Source organism: Somniosus microcephalus, chromosome 5, assembly GCF_052327205.1.
Source record: "Somniosus microcephalus isolate GS21.2 chromosome 5, FLI_Smic_1.0, whole genome shotgun sequence".
NCBI lineage: Eukaryota > Metazoa > Chordata > Chondrichthyes > Squaliformes > Somniosidae > Somniosus > Somniosus microcephalus.
The window spans coordinates 84,457,068-84,477,496 of record NC_140991.1 but is presented as its reverse complement, the minus strand read 5'-3'; the positions used below and the strand labels follow the sequence as shown (position 1 = coordinate 84,477,496).

The following is a 20,429-nucleotide window of genomic DNA, read 5'->3' as shown; positions in this document are numbered from 1 at the left end:
TCGAGCTTGATATTAGTGCTGAGACTCGTGGCTTTCCTCTTTCTAGTCATGTTTGCTAATGCAGTCAGTGCGGAGTAGTGCAAGCTGTAGCCCCACAGTGCTTAGAGGGCATTAAGTACACAAGGTAATTGGACCGTAACAAGGTGCTATTTACTTATTGAACATGTTTGTTATTGCAGTCATGATGAGTAGTGCAAGCTGTAACCCGACACCCGTTCGAGGTGATTAAGTATACAAGGTAATTGCACCTTAACGAGATGCAAACTCAGTAAACACCTATTTCTACCTGAAATACACAGCACACTTAACACAGTGTAAGTGGCAACTTTTAATATAATGGAAATGGAAAATGGTCGGCGCTTTTTGACCTTTATAAACGATTGCCCGATTTAAATGAGAGTGGGTTAAGTGGTGGGGACTGTAATTTCACGTGGTTGCCTGTTGGTTTTCAATTGGTTGCTGCAAGACTGTCAAATGTACAATTTTCCCGATCTTTCCAGCAGGGGAAGAGGCAAAATTGCGGAATATTGCTGGTCACAAAACAGCTCCAATGTCTCCACTGGTCAACAAATGAAGGTTGGTGATATTACAACTTACAGCTGTTAAGTACACCTAACAGCTGGGACCTTAAAATGCAATCACCTGTCAGCAATACATTTGTATTCTCCAATTTTCTTTTCCATTAGATGTTTGTTTTGTATGAACAAAGCAGGCTGTGCCCTCCTAATGCTGCTGATTTTTCCCCAGCTCTCACAAGGTTCTCTATGGGACAACACTGCCTTTACAAAGCCTCTGACCGTACATTTCACTTGGGAGCAAAACTGCAGTTTGCCAACAGTTTCTCTATGGGGTTGCTGGGTAGGAAGGCCAACTATGTTGAAAAAAAGAAACAGGCCATCTGGCTCACTCCTGGAAGCTGGCCCCTTGTCAGAGATTCAATATTGGCGTTTGAAGCTGTTAAGTGGCCCACGACTGTCGAGCGGCCCTTTGCATTCTTTCAGAGAACAGCTGCAACAACTACTAATACAAAAGCAAAATACTGCAGATGCTGGAAATCTGAAATAAGAACAAAACATTTTGGAAATACTCAGCGGGTCAGGCAGCATCTGTGGAGAGAGAAACAGGGTTAACTTCTCTTCAGAACTGGAAAAAGTTAGAGATGGAACAAGTTTTAAGCAAGTACGGAGGCAGGGAAAGGGGGGAGAGGAAAGAACAAAAGAGAAGGTCTGTGATAGGGTGGAAGGCAGGAGAGATCAAATGGCATAAGGGTGCAAGGCAAAAGAGGCTGGTAATGGGACAAGTAAAGAAACAAAAGATGGATCTAGAGGAGGTGTAAATGACAAGAGTAGAATTATTACCAACAGCTGCTGTCCGAAAAAAATGGGAGCGGTGGTTATCTGAAATTGTTGAACTCAATGTTGAGTCCAGAAGGCTGTAAAGTGCCTAATCGAAAGATGAGGTGCTGTTCCTCGAGCTACTGTTGAGCTTCATTATAACAGTGTAGGAGGCCGAGGACAGAGAGGGAGTGGGGCAGAGAATTAAAGTGACAGGCGACCAGAAGCTCAGGGTCACTCTTGTGGACCGAATGGAGGTGTTCCGCAAAGCAATCACCCAATCTGTGTTTGGTCTTCCCAATGTAGTGGAGACTGCATCGTGAGCAGTGAATACAGCATACTAAATTGGAAGAAGTACAAGTAAATCACTGTTTCACCTGGAAGAAGTGTTTACCTCCTCCCTTCCCAGCATCCAGGGCCTCAAACATGCTCCTTGGGCGTCACTCTGAGCTTCCTGTTACCTGTCATTTTAATTCTCTGCTCCACTCTGACCTCGGCCTCCTACACTGTTGAAGCACAGCGGAAGCTCGAGGAACAGCACCTCATCTTTCAATTAGGCACTTTACAGCCTTCCGGACTCAACATTGAGCTCAACAATTTCAGATCAGAACCATTGCTCCCATTTTTCCAGACAGCAGCTGTTGGTAATGATTCTGCTCTTGTCATTTACACCTCCTCTTGACCCGTCTTTTGTTTCTTTACTTGTCCATTACCACTCCTTTTGCTTTGCACCATCATCCCTTTTGCCATTTAATCTCTCCTGCCTTCCACCCGATCACAAACATTCCCTTTTGTTCTTTCCTCCTGTCCACCCTTTCCCTGCCTCTGTACTTGCTTAAAACCTGTTACATTTCTAACTTCTTCCAGATGCTGCCTGACCTGTTGAGTATTTCCAGCATTTTCTGTTTTTATTGCAACAACCACTTGTCAACTTGCAGTAATGCAAGTCACAAAAAGCAAAAAGAGCATTTCCCTACATATAACTCATTTTTGATCAAATAAAATATCAACGCAGTTTCAAACTCTGCTGAAAAAAATGACAGCTTACTGTAACATATTTTGCTTGTGGGTAAACCATAACTGTCCTTACTTCCTAGTTAAGATTTGTGAGTGACCAAAGGATGCTTGTGGTATAACTGAAGACTTTTGTGTTCATCAATAACCCTGTATCAGTTTACAGGAAACTGCTTTCTTTATGACTGGTGACAAAGATGTATGCAGTTGGTCATGCAAACGCACAAGTATATAAGAACAGAAGAAATAAGAGCAGGAGTCGGCCACACAGCCCCTCGAGCCTGCTCCGCCATACGGCCCCTCGAGCCTGCTCCGCCATACGGCCCCTCGAGCCTGCTCCGCCATACGACCCCTCGAGCCTGCTCCGCCATACAGCCACTCGAGCCTGCTCCGCCATACGGCCCCTCGAGCCTGCTCCGCCATACGGCCCCTCGAGCCTGCTCCGCCATACGGCCCCTCGAGCCTGCTCTGCCATACGGCCCCTCGAGCCTGCTCCGCCATACGGCCCCTCGAGCCTGCTCCGCCATACGGCCCCTCGAGCCTGCTCCGCCATTCAATAAGATTATGGCTGATCATCGACCGCAACTCCACTTTCCCGCCCGATCTCCATATCCCTTGATTCCCCTAGAGTCCAAAAATCTATTTACCTCAGCCTTGAATATACTCAAACACTCAGCATCCACAGCCCTCTAGGGCAGAGAATTCCAAAGATTCACAACTCTCTGTGTGAAGAAATTCCTCATCTCAGTCTTAAATGGCCTACCCCTTATCCTGAGACTATGCCCCCTAGTTCTAGACACTCCAGCCTGGGGAAACAACCTCTCAGCATCTACCCTGTCAATCCCCTTCAGATCACCTCTCATTCTTCTAAACCCCAGAGAGTATAGGCCCATTCTACACAACCTCTCATCATAGGGCAGCCCTCTCATCCCAGGAATCAATCTAGTGAACCTTCGTTGCACCGCCTCCAAGGCAAGTATATCCTTCCTTAGATAAGGAGACCAAAACTGTGCACAGTACTCCAGGAGTGGTCTCACCAAGGCTCTGTACAATTGTAGCAAGATTTCCTTACTCTTATACTCCAACCCCCTTGCAATAAAGGCCAACATGCCATCTGTCTTCCTTATTGCTTGCTGTACCTGCATGCTAGCTTTCTGTGTTTCTTGCACGAGGATACCCAAATCTCTCTGAACACCAACATTTGAAAGTTTCACACCATTTAAAAAATATTGTTTTTCTATTCTTCCTACCAAAGTGAAATACCTCACATTTCCCTACATTATGCTCCATCTGCCCCCTTACTGCCCACTCACTTAATTTATCTATATCCCTTTGCAGACTCTGTGTTCTCCTCACAGCTTACTGTCCCACCTAGCTTTGTATTGTCAGCAAACTTGGATACATTACACTCGGTCCGTTGATCTAGGTCATTGATACAGATTGTAAATAGCTGAGGCCCAAGCACTGATCCTTGCGGCACTCCACTAGTTACAGCCTGCCAACCTGAAAAAGACCCGTTTATCCCTACTCTCCATTTTCTGTCCGTTAACCAATCCTCTATCCATGCTATTACCCCCAACCCCATGAGCCCTTATCTTGTGTAATAACCTTTTATGTGGCACCTTATTGAATGCCTTTTGGAAATCCAAATATACTACATCCACTGGTTTCCCTTTATCTACCCTGCTAGTTACATCCTCAAAAAACTCTAATAAATTTGTCAAACACGATTTCCCCTTCATAAAACCATGCTGACACTGCCTAATCATGTTATTATTTTCTAAGTGCCCTGATACCACTTCCTTAACAATGGATTCCAGTATTTTCCCAACGACTGATGTCAGGCTAACTGGCCTTTAGTTAAATCGATAGCAAAATACTGCAGATGCTGGAAATCCGAAATAACAACAGAAAATGCTGGAACAACTCAGCAGGCCAGGCAACATCCGTGGAGAGAAATTAGAGTCGACGTTTTGGGTCTAACCCTTTTTCAAAACTTGCCACTGTTAACAAAGGCACTTGCCAACAGAAGAAAATATTGGTAAACAAAAAGTAGGAAAAGATAAAACATCTGTACAATCGAGAAAGAGATGAATACTGAGACAGAAAAGAAAAGGAAGCACCAGCAAGAGAGCAAATGGGAGGCAAGACACACATGGACTGTGTAGCAAAGGGGAGAAAATAAACATAGTTATGGAAGCTGATATGCACTCCCAACTGCTCAGAGATTCTCTTTTATAGGATTTATTTGGCTATTTAGAGACGCAGGCAAGGTTTTCTGTTTTTCCCTCGATCTATAGGGTATCGGGAATTGACTTCCTTTAGCTCAAAATAGAGCAATCATGAAAAGAGTGCAATTTTAAATGCTTGTCATTTTTCCCTTTTCCATCTTGGCATCTCAGACTATCTGATGTCCAGAAGTACATAAAGAGCCTCCCAGAGCTGCTTAAAATAATCTGACAATAGTAACAAAGGTTGCCTTTTATCAGTAAATAAAGTGAATCAGCCAATAGTTAAGAGCACCAAACTATTTTACCACTAAATTGCTATGGTGTAGAACTCATATTTCATGCCACATTTTTTGCCAACATGTTTAAATTAGCTGGTGCTGAGAGCTACATCAAAACAGTATCACAGTATTGGATTATTACTGAGGACAAGTAGTAGATTAGCATATTTTGCTGAACAGGCTATCAATTCAAAAATCACTATGAAGAGAAAAAAATTATGAAATCTATCTATTTTCTATAAAAAGAAATACACATTTTCTTTCAATGACATGATATGCTCATCTGAGTGACAGTATAGCTAGCAAAATCCAATGATAGCTTGGCACTGGTACAAACTCAAGTTGATGACTAGTGTATATTAAAAAATTAAGTATTCAGAACATCTGCCAGCAATGCAATCCTACTTTGTGATAAAAAAAATAAATTAAACGGACCAAATGTTGATGGCACGATGCAATAGTTTATCACTAGCATGAAGCAAAATTCATCACATTAACAAATTGTCAAAATTAGATATTCCTGCCACGAACAGCATTTTGGTCATGGTTTACTGCAGTCTTTAGAAGAAGTACTGTAGTAAATAAGCTAATAGCTACCAATTGATTTTCTAAATTTTCATATATTTCATTTAAATGTAGTTTTAATTAAAAAAAAACTCTCATCTTCTGTGAAATCGAAGATTTAAGTTCAACTAAACAAGTTTCAGTTTGGCCAAAGCAAAGAACTAGGTCGATGTGTTTAAACAGGATTAGTTCCATAAACGTTAAGTATGCTCAGTGCTGAGTCTAAGGGCTCGATTTTGCCAGGCCTGAGGAGGCGGGAATGGGGACGTGTGGGGTGTTAAAATTGCAAAAAGTGGCGGGTGGACCCGACCCCGCCTCCATCCTGCCTCCAAGCAATTTTCCCAAATGCGTGGTTTCTGATCCCGTCTCCGTCCTGCCTCCAAGAAGCGGGATAGGCTCTTAAGGCCCTTAACAACCACTGAATTGCCTCTATAATCCCATTTTGAGAGGCCTTTCTGATTTTAACACTTTTCCCATGTGATGCACGCCTCCTCTGAAACACGACGGTGAAACCTGGTGGTAGCACAATTGGATTGCTGACTATCAGCTGCAGCTCCACCATTAAATAGGAGATTTGATCAGTCATCATTTGCAGGTGGCAGAACTTTGTTGTCTCAGGTCTGGGGGAACTTTTAGCTGTGGAAGTTTGGAGCCTGACACCCATCTCCAGTGTGACCTCCTGGGAAACCCCTCTTCCCACCTTGACTGAGCGCTTCCTCAACTGAGGCATACACCAGAAGCATGGGAACCATTTATTTCCTTTCCTCCTGGACATCAGATTCGGACGAGAACCAGCCGCGGCAGCAGCAGAACCATGAACAACAGCAGCACCAACAGGAGCGCCAAGCTGCTGCTCACCCACCTGAAGCTGCACAGGCCAGAAGGCGCCAGTGCATGGAAGCCGGTCGGCGCAGGAGATAGCCCCCAAACAGGGTCTACAGACAGAAGATCAGCTACCTCAACATGACTGAGCAGCAGTGCCAAAGGCAGCTCCAACTTTCGCGAGAGGTAGTGGGTGACATCTGCGCAATGGTGCAGCAAGACCTGGAGCCCAGAGGAGCAGGTGGACACCCCTTACCAGTGGCCGCCAAAGTCACCACCACACTCAACTATTTTGCCTCAGGCTCATTCCAGGAATCAGCAGCAGGCATCAGCGGCATCTCCCAGGCGGCCGCACACACTTGCATCACACAGGTAACCGATGCCCTCTTGGCCATCGCGCACAATCACATCCATTTCACTAAGGATCAAGCAAGTGTCACGGCGCGTGCAGTTGGATTTGCTAATTTGGCAGGCTTTCCAAGGGTGCAGGGCGTCGTTGACTGCACACACGTGGCCCTTAAGGCACCCCATCGCAATCCAGGTATTTTTGTCAATCGCAAGGGCTTCCACTCCCTCAACGTGCAGCTGGTGTGTGACCACAAGAAGGAAATTTTGCATGTTGCCATGACTTCTTTATACTGCGCCAGTCTAGTGTGCCTCCGCTCTTCAGTCCGCCAGACCAGCTTAACGGATGGCTACTTGGAGACAAGGGCTATCCCCTGAAGACGTGGCTAATGATGCCGTTGAGGAGCCCATCCAACGAAGCCGAGGAGAGCTGCAACTACAGCAACATTTCCACTAGATCCATAATCGAGCAAACCATCGGCTTGCTGAAGATGCGCTTCAGATGCCTGGATAGATCAGGTGGAGCCCTGCAGTACTCAGCAGCCAGGGTCTCCAGAATCGTTGTGGTTTGCTGTGCACTTCACAATATGGCACAGCGTAGTGGCTTGCAGATTTCTGAGGACCAGGTGGCTCCTCACATATCCTCCTCAGATGAGGAGGAGGAGGAGGAGAGCGAAAACGAACATCTTACAGAGGCCCATCAACCAGCGGCAGCAGTACGCGAGAACATTACTGCCCGGAATGCAAGGAACGCACTCATCTTGGCCAGATTTGCTTAGCCTAGCCAATCAAGCACTTTTACCTCGCAGCTTCTTACCAAAGCATCGACAATGGCCAAGAACCAGTGGATTCCTAGCACTCTGACCACCATACTGACAATTGCAAGTAATCCTAAGCCCTTAATGTGGAAGTCCCATTAGCGAAATGACACACGCCACAACTGCAACAGTTGCCATCAGAATTTTTATTTACAATAACCAACTGATGGCTTTTCAACATTAAACATCACATTTCACCCAAGTGACTACCCTTGTGACTATTTGTGCAGTATCTTTCTCTTACGCGTGCTCCTACGTGGTGGTTCCCCCTTGGCATCAGCAGATGTGGAAACCCCTTGCTCACTTTCTTGCTGCTCGTGACTCGACACCTTTGGCGGGCGTCCTCTGGGGTTGCGAAACTGTGCGGGCTCGGCAACAGTCTGCTGCTCCTGCGGCTGTGCAGGGGTTGATACGCCAATCTCAGTTGGGTGGGGACACTGACCGAGGACTTGGCAGTGGCATGGAAGTGTGAGTGCTTGGAGAGGAGCCCCCACTTCCTTGTTCTCCGCCACCAACATCCCTCTCATGGGTCAGGTCCAACTCAGCGCTTGCAAGTGGCTTGAGAGCACCTTGCTGCACATCAGGGGGGCCATGGGGACCCCCTCAGAAGGACTTCCATGAAGGTCTGGTTTCTCTGTTCAATAGCTGACCATCGCTCCTCCAGAGATGTCATTCTATTCTGAACACTCACCATGTTTTATACACTCTGGCGACTTAGCTCCTCCATGGCCGTAGCCATCCTCTCCTCTACTGTAGCCATCCTTTCCACGGAGGTTGCCATCCTTTCTGTGGTGATGCGTTCATGCGCCAACGCCTCCACAAAGGCTCTGCTCATGTTAGCGAGGGACTCCTCCATTCGCTCCACACTCGCAGCTACCCTAGAGACAAAACCTGCCAGAGGCTCCTGCACCTGTTCCTGGAGTTCCAGCACCGTTGTTCTTCTGGATGGACCCAAAGGCAGAGGGTTGACATGCAGCTGAGCCGAGCTGCGAGAGTCCTGTGCCCTCCGACTGGGACTCTCCACTGCTGTCCCTGTCTCCACAATCTGCTGATGCTCACTTGTGAGCTGTGATACACCAGGTGACAACACTAATCTATCTCGCGATGGTCCCACTGAGGTGTGAGTGTCTGCGCTGGTGCTGGGTTGGCTGAATTCTGCTGACGCTGCGCCCTCAAAGGTTGCAGCTTCCTCTGAAGAGTCTGGAAGCTCAGGCTGTTCCTCCTGGATAGTGGGGATGGGTGCTTGCGATGGTCCTGTGGGGGAGTAAAGGAAAGAGTCAGAGATGTGAGGCCAAGGTTACATGCACATTGCATATTGCAGATGATCATAAGTCCATCTGTTAGAGCTTCAGAATCATTACCAGTGACTCATGCAATGTCAATGAGAGAGATGAAAAATTATTCTGTTACCAGCTTTCTCTGATGCACCCGTCTGTCCGTCCCCCACTTGCGCATTGTACTCGAGTCCCACGATCTCCAGGACCGCCTCCTCCCAGGGGGTGAGCTGGGCTACTGAGGGTGGCCCTCCTCCTGTCCTCACTCTTTCCCTCTTATTGTGAACTCTCTTTTCCTGCAATGAGGGAGACAAGTGGAGTTTGAGTGAGAATGAAGGAGTGAGTGTAGAGAATCCATAGCATAGATGTTTAGAAGGAGACAAAGATGGAGTGAGGTGGCAAGACCAAGGGCCCTCCCTGTGTTTTGTAAGTTATTTTCATAGCATCACAGTGATAGGGAGTGTGAGGGCTGCATAGTCGAATAGTTAGGTGAATGTGGCCACAGAGAGGGAATGGGTAAGGGTGCAGGGATATCAGTATCAAGTGGGATGTGGAGGAAGAGGTTGCTAAAACTGAGTGCTGGTGAGGAAAGGCAATGGGGATCAGATTGAGGGTGATGGGAAAGTCACTCACTTTTCCAGTGCGCAGAAGGTCATGAAACTTCTTCCTGCACTGAAGCCAGGTTCTGTGGATCAGCGACAATGAGTTGACCTCCTGGGCCACCTGGATCCACACAGCCTTCGTCTGCTGGGGAGGCTTCTTCCTCCCTGAGGAAGGGAAGAGCACCTCCTTATTAGTTGTTGCTCCCTCCACCAAAGCTTGCAGGGTGACGTCATCAAATCTGGGAGCAGACTTAGGTCTTCCGCTGCTCAGATTGCCTCCAGGTCCCTCTCACAGCAAAGGCCAAAAGGTTGGCAGTCTGCAGAAGAAGCAAGGCTTCTTGCAAACCTTAAATGCAGCAGCAATGATGACATCATTGGAGGCGAGTTTCAGACTGAAAAAACTAATTGGGCCAGGGGTTCCCAACACGCTGGAACTCAATTGCCCAATTAGGTGAAAATCGCATCATTCTCCAACATCGATTTGGAATCGGGTGGCTAACACAAAACGCGGATGACACGACCCCAGCCTGCCCCAATGACAAAATCCAGCCCTAAATGCTTAATTTGGAGAAAGCCAAAATATTGCCAGAGACAATTTTGAAAGAGAAAATGCAAGGTACCTTCGACTGACATGTCATGGAAGTGATGATGATAGGCTGCTACAACAAAATTGTGTCATAAGGAGGAGTAGCAAAACAAAACTGGTAACATAAAAGAGATTTAGATACACCTTCTATTTGTAGTACAGACCTTGTGAAGCATCTTTTTGCACTTTACAAACACTGAAAGTAATAGCCGACACAAAGAAGAACCAGGCCAACAGTAATGCTAGGCTTTATATGCACAGCAGTGAAAATGCATTTTGGCTCTAACCCCAAGAGGCACTTCCTTCCACCTCAACACTCAGCTGCCATGACATCTCAAACTCAATTCTGGTTCTTGCTGGATTCAGGTCAATGTGCACTATGGCTGATGTTGAGATGAAACTAGGACAAGGCACCAGAACTCAATTCACTTGTGTTATTAACAGCTATCAGCGTGTGGAGACAGTCATTTCTTAATCTAGACTGAATGAGGCCCCAGGTCTTTAAAGGTGAAGGGCACTGACTATTTTAGCAAGACAGTCCAAGCTAGGTGTAGTCAGAGATTACTTTAATCTATAACCACGAACTTCATCGTGGTAACATGTGAAACCTGGTGGCAGAAGTAAATTTATTGCTTTTAGCTTGAAATGATTTATTTGTAATTTAAAAAATATTAAAAAGCAGAATTTCATTACAAATGTGAATCATCTTTGTAGTTGCATAAAAGATTTTTGAAGTTGTGGTTAAAATGTGTCAAATAAGAATAATTGTGACGAATATTAGTGTGCACCATGTACAGTCTCATGACAGACCAAATGTCAATTAAATAAGAGTTGGATGGAGCCAGCTGGTCTTATGCCTATAACTATAAGTGACGCTGAAGACTTGTTTAGGAAAATCTTGGCAATATTGTTTGATACTTGATGGTTCCTGCAGATCACATCGCCAATTCTCTGCTCAGCATGTTATTTATTATTAAGTGTATGCCCCCATGTCAGAGACTGTTTCAATAAACATTTTGTGGTTTGAAAAGCATAATTAGGATATGCAGATTTGTTTAAAAAAATCTACAGCATAATGCTTGAGTGGAAGGATCAGTCTGCAATGTCTTTATTTTACAGTATGACTAGACTCAGGTACTATATTTTCCATAAAATGATCACTCCTTCTTGGAATAATCAGGCAAGTCTGATTTCATTGGCTTCCGCGAAGCAGCAACTTGCCTGATTTCAATTGACTATCATTTGCATTTACAATTAATGAAAGTAATTCAGTTTATCATATGATTTGAGAAGATAATTGAGTCACAATACTCTAGCTGGGCTGAACTAAGTGCAAAAGACAGGCCGAGTATAATCTTATGTAACTTTACGACAGTGCAATAATTGCAAGAAAGCAAAACTGCAAAATATAGGTGCAACTTCCTCATCTGCATTTTCTCTTTGGAGGCTCTGTCGGTTCACTCAGGTAAATGATCCAATGGAACTATTTGAAGGAGGGAAGGGGAGTTCTCCTGGCATCCAGGCTGACATTTACCCCTCGACCACACCACCAAAATAGATTAGTCATTTATCTCATTGCTGTGCACAAAATGGCTGCTGCCTTTGCCTATAAAATAACAGAATTTGCACTTCAAAAGTAATCCACTGGCTGTAAAGCACTTTGGGGCACCCTGAAAACACGAAAAACACTAAGTTCTTTCTCCTTCCTTATACTGTATTCAGAACTTTTATTCAGAACTACCCTCCAAATTTTAATACTGGCCCAAAATTTGTGATTGGAGGCAGGTGCCTCTGACCTGTAAAAAAAACTACAGATTTTGATCAGGGAGGCTTTCAGAAGGGAGATTGAGATCATACAATGGCAACATGTTCCCGTAAAGGTCAAGGGTGGTTCCAAAAACCACAGGGAACCTTGGATGTCAGGGGATATACGAGAATGGATTAGGAAAAAAAGGAGGGCTTTTGGTAGATACAAAAGGCTAAAGACGGAGGAAGCCCTAGAGGAGTACAAAAAGTGCAGGGGGATACTTAAAAAAGAAATTAGGAGATCAAGGAGGGGCCATGAAATAACACTGGCGAGCAAAATAAAGGAAAATCCGAAGATGTTTTATAAGTATATTAAGGGTAAGAGGATAACTAGGGAACAAATAGGGCCCATTAGGGACAAAAGTGGCAATCTGTGTGTGGAGCCGGAAGATGTAGGAGGGGTTCTAAATGAATTTTTTGCATCTGTTTTCACTATGGAGAAGGACGATGTAGACATAGAAATAGGGCGGGGGGTCTGTGATATGCTCAAACATATTAACATCGAGAGGGAGGAGGTATTGGCGGTTTTAGCTGGCCTAAAAATGGATAAATCCCCAGGCCCGGATGAAATGTATCCCAGGCTGCTGTGTGAGGCAAAGGAGGAGATTGCGGGGGCTCTAACACATATATTCAGGACCTCTCTGGCCACAGGGGATGTGCCAGAGGACTGGAGAACCACTAATGTAGTGCCATTATTCAAGAAGGGTAGTAGGGAAAAACCGGGGAACTACAGGCCAGTGAGCCTAACATCAGTGGTAGGAAAATTATTGGAAAAAATTCTGAGGGACAAAATTTGTCTCCACTTGGAGAGGCAAGGATTAATCAGGGATAGTCAACATGGCTTTGTCAAGGGAAGATCATGTCTGACTAATTTGATTGAATTTTTTGAGGGGGTGACTAGGTGTGTGGATGAGGGTAACGCAGTGGATGTGGTATACATGGATTTCAGTAAGGCCTTCGATAAAGTCCCGCACAGGAGACTGGTCAAGAAGGTAAGAGCCCATGGAATCCAGGGTGCCTTGGCACATTGGATACAAAACTGGCTTAGTGGCAGAAGGCAGAGGGTGATGGTCGAAGGTTGTTTTTGTGACTGGAAGCCTGTGGCCAGTGGGGTACCACAGGGATCGGTGCTGGGTCCCTTGCTGTTTGTGGTCTACATTAATGACTTGGATATGAGTGTAAAGGGTATGATCAGTAAGTTCGCGGATGATACAAAAATTGGTAGGGTGGTAAATAGCGAGGAGGGTAGCCTCAGTCTGCAGGACGATATAGATGGGTTGGTCAGATGGGCGGAACAGTGGCAAATGGAATTTAACCCGGAAAAGTGCGAGGTGATGCACTTTGGGGGGACTAACAAGGCAAAGGAATACACAATGAATGGAAAGACCCTAGGCAAGACGGAGGGTCAGAGGGATCTGGGTGTGCAAGTACACAGATCCCTGAAGGCGGCGGAACAGGTGGATAAGGTGGTAAAAAAGGCATATGGGATACTTGCCTTCATTAGCCGAGGCATTGAATATAAGAGCAAGGAGGTTATGATGGAGCTGTATAAAACACTGGTTAGGCCACAGCTGGAATACTGTGTGCAGTTCTGGTCGCCACACTACAGGAAGGATGTGATCGCGTTGGAGAGGGTGCAGAGGAGGTTCACCAGGATGTTACCAGGGCTGGAGCGCTTCAGCTATGAAGAGAGACTGGGCAGATTGGGTTTGTTTTCCTTGGAGCAGAGGAGGCTGAGGGGGGACATGATTGAGGTGTACAAAATTATGAGGGGCATAGATAGGATGGATGCTGAGGAGCTTTTTCCCTTAGTAGAGGGGTCAATAACTAGGGGGCATAGATTCAAGGTAAAGGGCGGGAGGTTTAGAGGGGATTTGAGAAAGAACTTTTTCACCCAGAGGGTGGTTGGAGTCTGGAACTCACTGCCTGAAAGGGTTGTGGAGGCAGAAACCCTCACAACATTTAAGAAGCATTTGGATGTGCACTTGAAATGCCATAGCATACAAGGCTACGGGCCAAATGCTGGAATATGGGATTAGATTAGACAGGGCTTGATGGCCGGCGCGGACACGATGGGCCGAAGGGCCTCTATCCGTGCTGTATTACTCTATGACTCTATTTACCTGGTGATCTGGGAGGTACGGAGACTCGTGCTCCTGGGCCTCTCTGGGTACACGCTGGCAGAGGCCCACGTATCCCAGGGGCGCAGGCGGTTCGCAAGCGCCCCGGGGATCACATGGGCTGGCCCAAACCAATAAAAGAAGAGAATCCCCCTTCATACTTGTGGGAGTTCCGTACATATGGAACTCCCAGAAGTATGAATAGGGATCACTTAAAAAAATACACGAACACATGAAATAAAAAAAAATTACATATTTAAAATTAATTAAAATGCCATTTAATTAAATATTTTAAATGAAAATTTAATTTTTTGAAATTTTTAAAATATGTTTTAATGGGGCTAAAAATAAACTTACCTTATTGGACAGGGTTTTTAATGTATAAATGAGTGATAACATTTTATTTTTCTATTTTTTTAAAACTCTTATTCTAGTAAAAGCAGGCCTTACACCTGCTTTTACCAGGCGTGAGAATTTCACCGGCATTCAGCAGGCGGAAGTTGGGGAAATAGCGCAACTCTCCGCCCGCGGATGCCCATCTCCCGGGGATGTGGAGGATCACAGATCGCAAGTTCCGGGTATTAGCGCGTGTGCTTCGCATGCCTAAACCCGGAACTTGCGCGGCACCTAAGGGCGCGGGCGCACCTCGCACGGGTCGCAAAATACGACCCACTATTTCCAAGATATACAGTTCTGTTGGCTGCTTTCAAGTTCTCTTTCAGATAAACACACAGACAATAAATGCAGCTCTTCTCACCATTTATCATATTTTGTAAATACATAAGAACTGTTAAACATTAGAAAAAGTTAACCATCACATATGTAGAGAGACAGAAATATATTGTGAGGAGGTTCCATCAAAGAAGTACAACTCAAATCATAGGCACTTGATAGAGGATAAGAAAGGAGTGAGGGAATCGATTAGATGTCCAGGAGGATATGAACAATCCCTAGTTGCCCTTGAGGAAGTGGTGGTGAGCTGCCTTCAGTCGATGTGGTGAAGGTACTCCCACAATGCTGTTGGGTAGGGTTTTAAATCACAGAATCATAGAATGATTCAGCACAAAAGGAGGTCATTCGGCCCATCGTACCTGCACCCGGTTCTTTGGTAGAGCTACCCAATTAATCCCATTCCCCTGCTCTTTCCCCATAGCCCATGTAAATTGTTTCCCTTCAAGTATTTATCTAATTCTCTTTTGAATGTCATTATTTAATCTGCTTTCACCATCCTTTCAGGCAGTGCATTCCAGATCACAACAACTCACTGTGTTAAAAAAAAAAGTTTCCTCATGTTGCCTCTCTTTCTTCTGCCAATCACATTAAATCTGTGTCCTCTGGTTACCAACCCTTCTGCCAATGGGAACAGTTTTGCATTATTTACTCTATCAATACCATTCATGATTTTGAACACCTCTACACTTGATAGCACTGTTGACAACTCCTCCCATCACTCTGCTGATAGGATGGTAATTGGCTAGATTGGATTTTTATTTTCATTCACGGGATGTAGACGTTGCCTGCATGGCCAGCATTTATTGCCCATCTCTAATTGCCCTCAAGTTGGTGGTGGTGAGCTGCCTTCTAGGCTATTTCAGAGGGCAGTTAAGAGTCAACCATATTGCTGTGGGTCTGGAGTCACATATAGGCCAGACCGGTTAAGTTTGGCAGATTTTCTTCCCTGAAGGACATTAGTGAACCAGATGGGTTTTTACAACAATCTGGTAGTTTCATGGTCACCATTAGTGACACTAGCTTTTTATTCCAAGTTATTTAATTGAATTTAAATTCCCCAGCTGCCATGGTGGAATTTGAACTCATGTCTCCGGATTGTTAGCCCAGGCCTCTGGATTACTAGTCTAGTAACATAACCCCTCTGCTACCGTACTCCTAATTTGTCCTGCTTTTTGTGGACAGGGCATACCTGGGCAGTTTTCCACATTGTCGGGTAGGTGCCAGTGTTGTAACTGTACTAGAACAGCTTGGCTAGAGGCGCAGCTAGTTCTGGTGCACAAGTCTTCAGCACGATAGCCGGGATGTTGTTGGGACCTGTAACCTTTGCTGTGTCCAGTACACCCAGTCGTTTCCTGATATAACGTGGAATGAATCAAGCTGTATGAAGACTGGCATCTGTGATGGCGGGGACCAATACTCCCTCTAATTTTTTTTGGGTGTGCGGCCCCTTTAAAAGGCTGTGAAGCCCACAGCGCCTTATGGATGCCCAGTTTTGAGCTGCTAGATCTGTTCTGAATCCATCCCATTTAGCACGGTGGTAGTGCCACACAACACGATGAAGGGAGTCCTCAGTATGAAGACAGGATGTTGTCTCCACAAGGACTGTGCGGTGGTCACTCCACCCAATACTGTCATAGAAAAATACATCTGCGACAGGTAGATTGGTGAGGCTGAGGTCAAGTAGGTTATTTCCTCGTGTTGGTTCTCTCATCACTTGCAGCAAGCCCGGTCTGGCAGCGATGTGCTTCAGGACTTGGCCAGCTCAGTAAGTGCTGGTACTACCGAGCCACTCTTGGTGATGGACATTGAAGTCCCACACCCAGAGTATATTGTGTGCCCTTGCTACCCTCAGTGCTTCTTTCAAGTAATGTTCAACATGGAGGAGTACTGATTCATCAGCTGAGGGAGGGCGGCAGGTGGTAATCAGCAGGAGGTTTCTTTGCCTATGTTTGACCTGAAGCAATGAGACTTCATGGGGTCCGGAGTCAATGTTGAGTACTCCCAGGGCCACTCCCTCATGACTGTATACCACTGTGCCCCCACCTCTAATTGGTCTGTCTTACCGGTGGGACAGGACAGGATGGTGATGGAGGAGTCTGGGACGTTGGCTGATAGGTATGAGTCTATGAGCATGACTAGTCTGTGAGACAGCTCTCCCAACTTTGGCACCAGTCCCCAGATGTTAGTGAGGAGGACACTGCAGGGTCGTCTGGGCTGGGTGTGCCTTCATCGTTACCAGTGCTAGGTCGAAGCAGAGTGGTGCATCTGGTTTTATTCTTTTTTTCTTGGGACAATAAGAAAGCACTTGTCTGTCATTAAGAGGTTTCCTGACTTTGAACTGCAGCCACTTAACACCTCCCTATCCTTTGGGTTATTGAGGCTGCACATCACTTGTGAAGAGGTTTGTAGTTGCTACATGTCACTTCTTTGTTCTGATGGCAAAATGTTGCTATTTATAAAAATGCTTGGAATATTGTGACTACACTTCAAAAATTACTTATTGGCTGTGAAGAGTTTTGGGACATCCTGAGGTCATAAAAGGCGCTTGATAAATAAAAGTTCTTTCTTTTTTTCTTATAATAGTTATGTGCAAACTCTTTGGGCTGGATTTTGCCAGCCGAGACAAGTTGGGGGTGGGACTGCTGCCTTCCGGGTTCTAGTCTTGCCCCCAGCGACGTATGACGAACCCACGCTATTTACCCACACTATTTTCCCTTGAGTGCCCTTGTTAAGCCCGCCCTTACCGGCCAATTAAGGGAAAGCCGGTGACAGATGACGTCAGCGTATGAAGCTTCATCTGTCGAAAATTTTTTGACAGATGTATTGTCATCGTTTGACAGCTTTGAGAAGCTGTCAAACACTGACAATCTCTGTTCTAAGGTGCGCCCTTCCACAGAGGCTCACCAAACCCTCTCTCCTCAGCAGAAAGCAGATGGCTGCTGAATCTGAGAATGCAGCAGCCATTCTGTCATCTCTGCCGTTGAGATGAGGCACCTCCGGATCCTCAAAGGTTGAAGCCTGCAGAAAGAAGCAAAGGTAAGGAAACTTTTTCCAACACTTTACACTCACCTCTCATACTTACCTGTCCACACTTGCACCCATCACTCACCTCTACAGCTCGACGCCTCACCCCCCTCAGGCCCACTGCTCGCCTCGCTGACCCTGGCGAGGTTCACAGCCGTCGGGAAGCCCTCAATTGCAGGCGTAAAATGGGGAAAAGCCTCAAAACTGCCTGTTAACTACCTGTTAACATGCAGTTAATTGGCTCTAATCCCCTTCCCGCCTCGAGGAGACGGTTCCCTGCGCGACTCGGGGACCCGCCTCCCGGGAAGATGACACGGAGGTGGGTTGGGAGCGGGGTTGGTACCCGCTCCCAGTTTCTGCCATTTTTCCGGCAGTCCTGCCTCCAACTCACCTCCTCAGGCCTGGGAAAATTCCCCCCATTATTTTTGCAACCTGTGTTTGCACGATACCAGCATGTGGCAACTTTAGTGAGATGTTGTAATGTTTGTTATTTACATCAGAGGCACCCAGCCTGGCCCAGGGAACCGACTCCAGCAACTGCGTTCCAGAGCCGAAGCCAGGCCAGGCAGTGCTGTGAGTGGGAGCAGTATAAGCAGAATCAATCAATTAATACTGATGTTCCCCAAGTGCAGTTTCCAAATACAGGGTAATCAAATATAATGGTTATAAAATATAATGCATTGTGTGGAGCTGTAGATATGTGCCGAGAGCTGCCCACTGCCACAGACACATTCGGGGCCATGGCACAAGATACATTTTATGGCTGGAAAATGGCCAAATTAGAAAAAATTGTATGTATACATTAAAAAAAATAAGAGAGTAAAATGAAAAAGTAGCAGGAGTTACCTGGCTGCTTACAAAAATACTTCATTGGCTGTGAAGCAAGTTCATAAGTCCTGAGGTCACGAAAGGTGTTAGATAAATGCAAGTTCATTCTTTCTTTTCATAACTTGAGATCAAATCAATGAGCATTTAAGAAAGAAAAGAAATTGCATTTAGAAATACATCAAGGATATCAGCATGGCTTTTTAAAAGGCAAACTGACAAATCTAAGACTTTTTTGAAGAAGTAAACGATTGGATAGATAATGGGAATGCAGTAGATATTGTGTAGATACATTTTCAGAAGATGCTCGATAAGGTGTCTCACAAGAGGTTTCTTAGAAAAATCAAATGCATGGTATTAGAGGAAACGTAGCAGCATGGATAGAGAGTTGGTTGATGGACAGGAAACAAAGAATTTGGTAAATAGGTGTTGCTCACGTTGGAAGACGGTTGGAAGTGGTGTACCCCAGGGGTCAATACTGAACCCACTTTTGTTCCTGGTGTATATAGACGATTTAGACTTGGGTATCGGGAGCACAAATCTGCAATTTGATGATGACACAAAAGTAGGGGGCTTGCCAAACAGATAGGAGAACTGTAAAAGACTGCAGGAAAAGACAGGCAGGTGGCAGATGCAGATAATTAATGTGGATAAGGGTGAGGTGAAACATTTTGAGAGGAACATTAAGGAATGGGATACACACAAAATGGAAACACATGGAAGCGTGAGAATGAATAGCCACGTAGGGGTTCAAATACATCATTTCCTGAGGTACACGCCCAGACAGATACAGCAATAAAAATACCAACAGCATTTTTTTTTCTAAACAAGGGCATTGAGTACAAGAATAAAGAACTAATGAGAAGTTTTTACAAAATTGGATCTGGCCACAATCTTCCAATCCTCCTTGGATATGGGGGTGGTGCCAGATGAGAGGGGGATTGCAAATGTTACACCCCTGTTTAAATAAATTAGGAGAGGGATAAACCCGACAACTACAGGCTAGTCAGCCTAACGTCGGTGGTGGGTAGACCTTTAGAGGCAATAATCCGGGACAAAATTAATTAGCATTTGGCAAAGTATGGGCTAATAAATGAAAGTCAGCACAGATTTGTTAAAGGCAAATCCTGTTTGACTAACTTGATCAAGTTCTTTAATGAAGTAACGGAGAAGGCTGATGAGGGTAGTGCGTTGATGTGTATATGGACTTTCAAAAGGCGTTTGGCAAAGTACCACATAATAGACTTGTTAGCAAAAATAAAGCCCATGGGATTAAAGGTACAGTGGCAGCATGGATACAAAATTGGCTAAGGGTCAGAAAGCAGAGAGTAGTGGTGAACTTTTTTTTTCCTGACTGGAAGGATGTATACAGTGGTGTTCCCCAGGGGTTGGTATGAGGACCACTGCTCTTTTTCATATATATTAATGACCTGGACTTAGGTACACAGGGCGTAATTTTAAAGTTTGCAGATGACATGAAACTCGGAAGTGTAGTAAACAATGAGAAGGATAGTAACAGACTTCAAGAGGACATAGACAGATTTGTAAAATGGGCAGACACATGGTAAAATTTAATGCAGAGAAATGTGATGTGATACATTTTGATAGAAGAATGAGGAAAGGCAATATGAACTAAATGGTACAATTTTAAAGTGGGTGCAGGAACAGAGAGACCTGGGGGTGTATGTACACAAATCCTTGAAGGTGGCAGGACAAGTTGAGAAGGCTGTTACAAAGCATATGGGACCCTTGGCTTTATTATTGGAGGAATAGAGTACAAAAGCAAGGATGTTATGCTAAAGCTTTATAAAACACTGGTTAGGCCTCAGCTGGAGTATTGTGTTTAATTCTGGGCACCACACTTGGGAAGGGTGCAGAGAAGATTCACTAGAATGGTACCATGGATGAGATACTTCAGTTATGTGGAGAGACTGGAGAAGCTGGGGTTGTACTCCTTAAAGCAGAGAAATTTGAAAGGAGATTTGATAGAGGCGATCAAAATCATGAATGTTGTTGATAAGGTAAATAAGGAGGAACTGTTTCCAGTGGCAGAA

At 45.2% G+C, this 20,429-nt stretch overlaps 1 protein-coding gene across 1 annotated transcript in view; it reads right to left on the bottom strand.

Moving 5' to 3' along the window:
• The window catches only part of LOC147117171 (uncharacterized), a 667,391-nt gene that overhangs the window by 101,713 nt on the left and 545,249 nt on the right, over window positions 1-20,429 (bottom strand). The window lies entirely within an intron of this gene.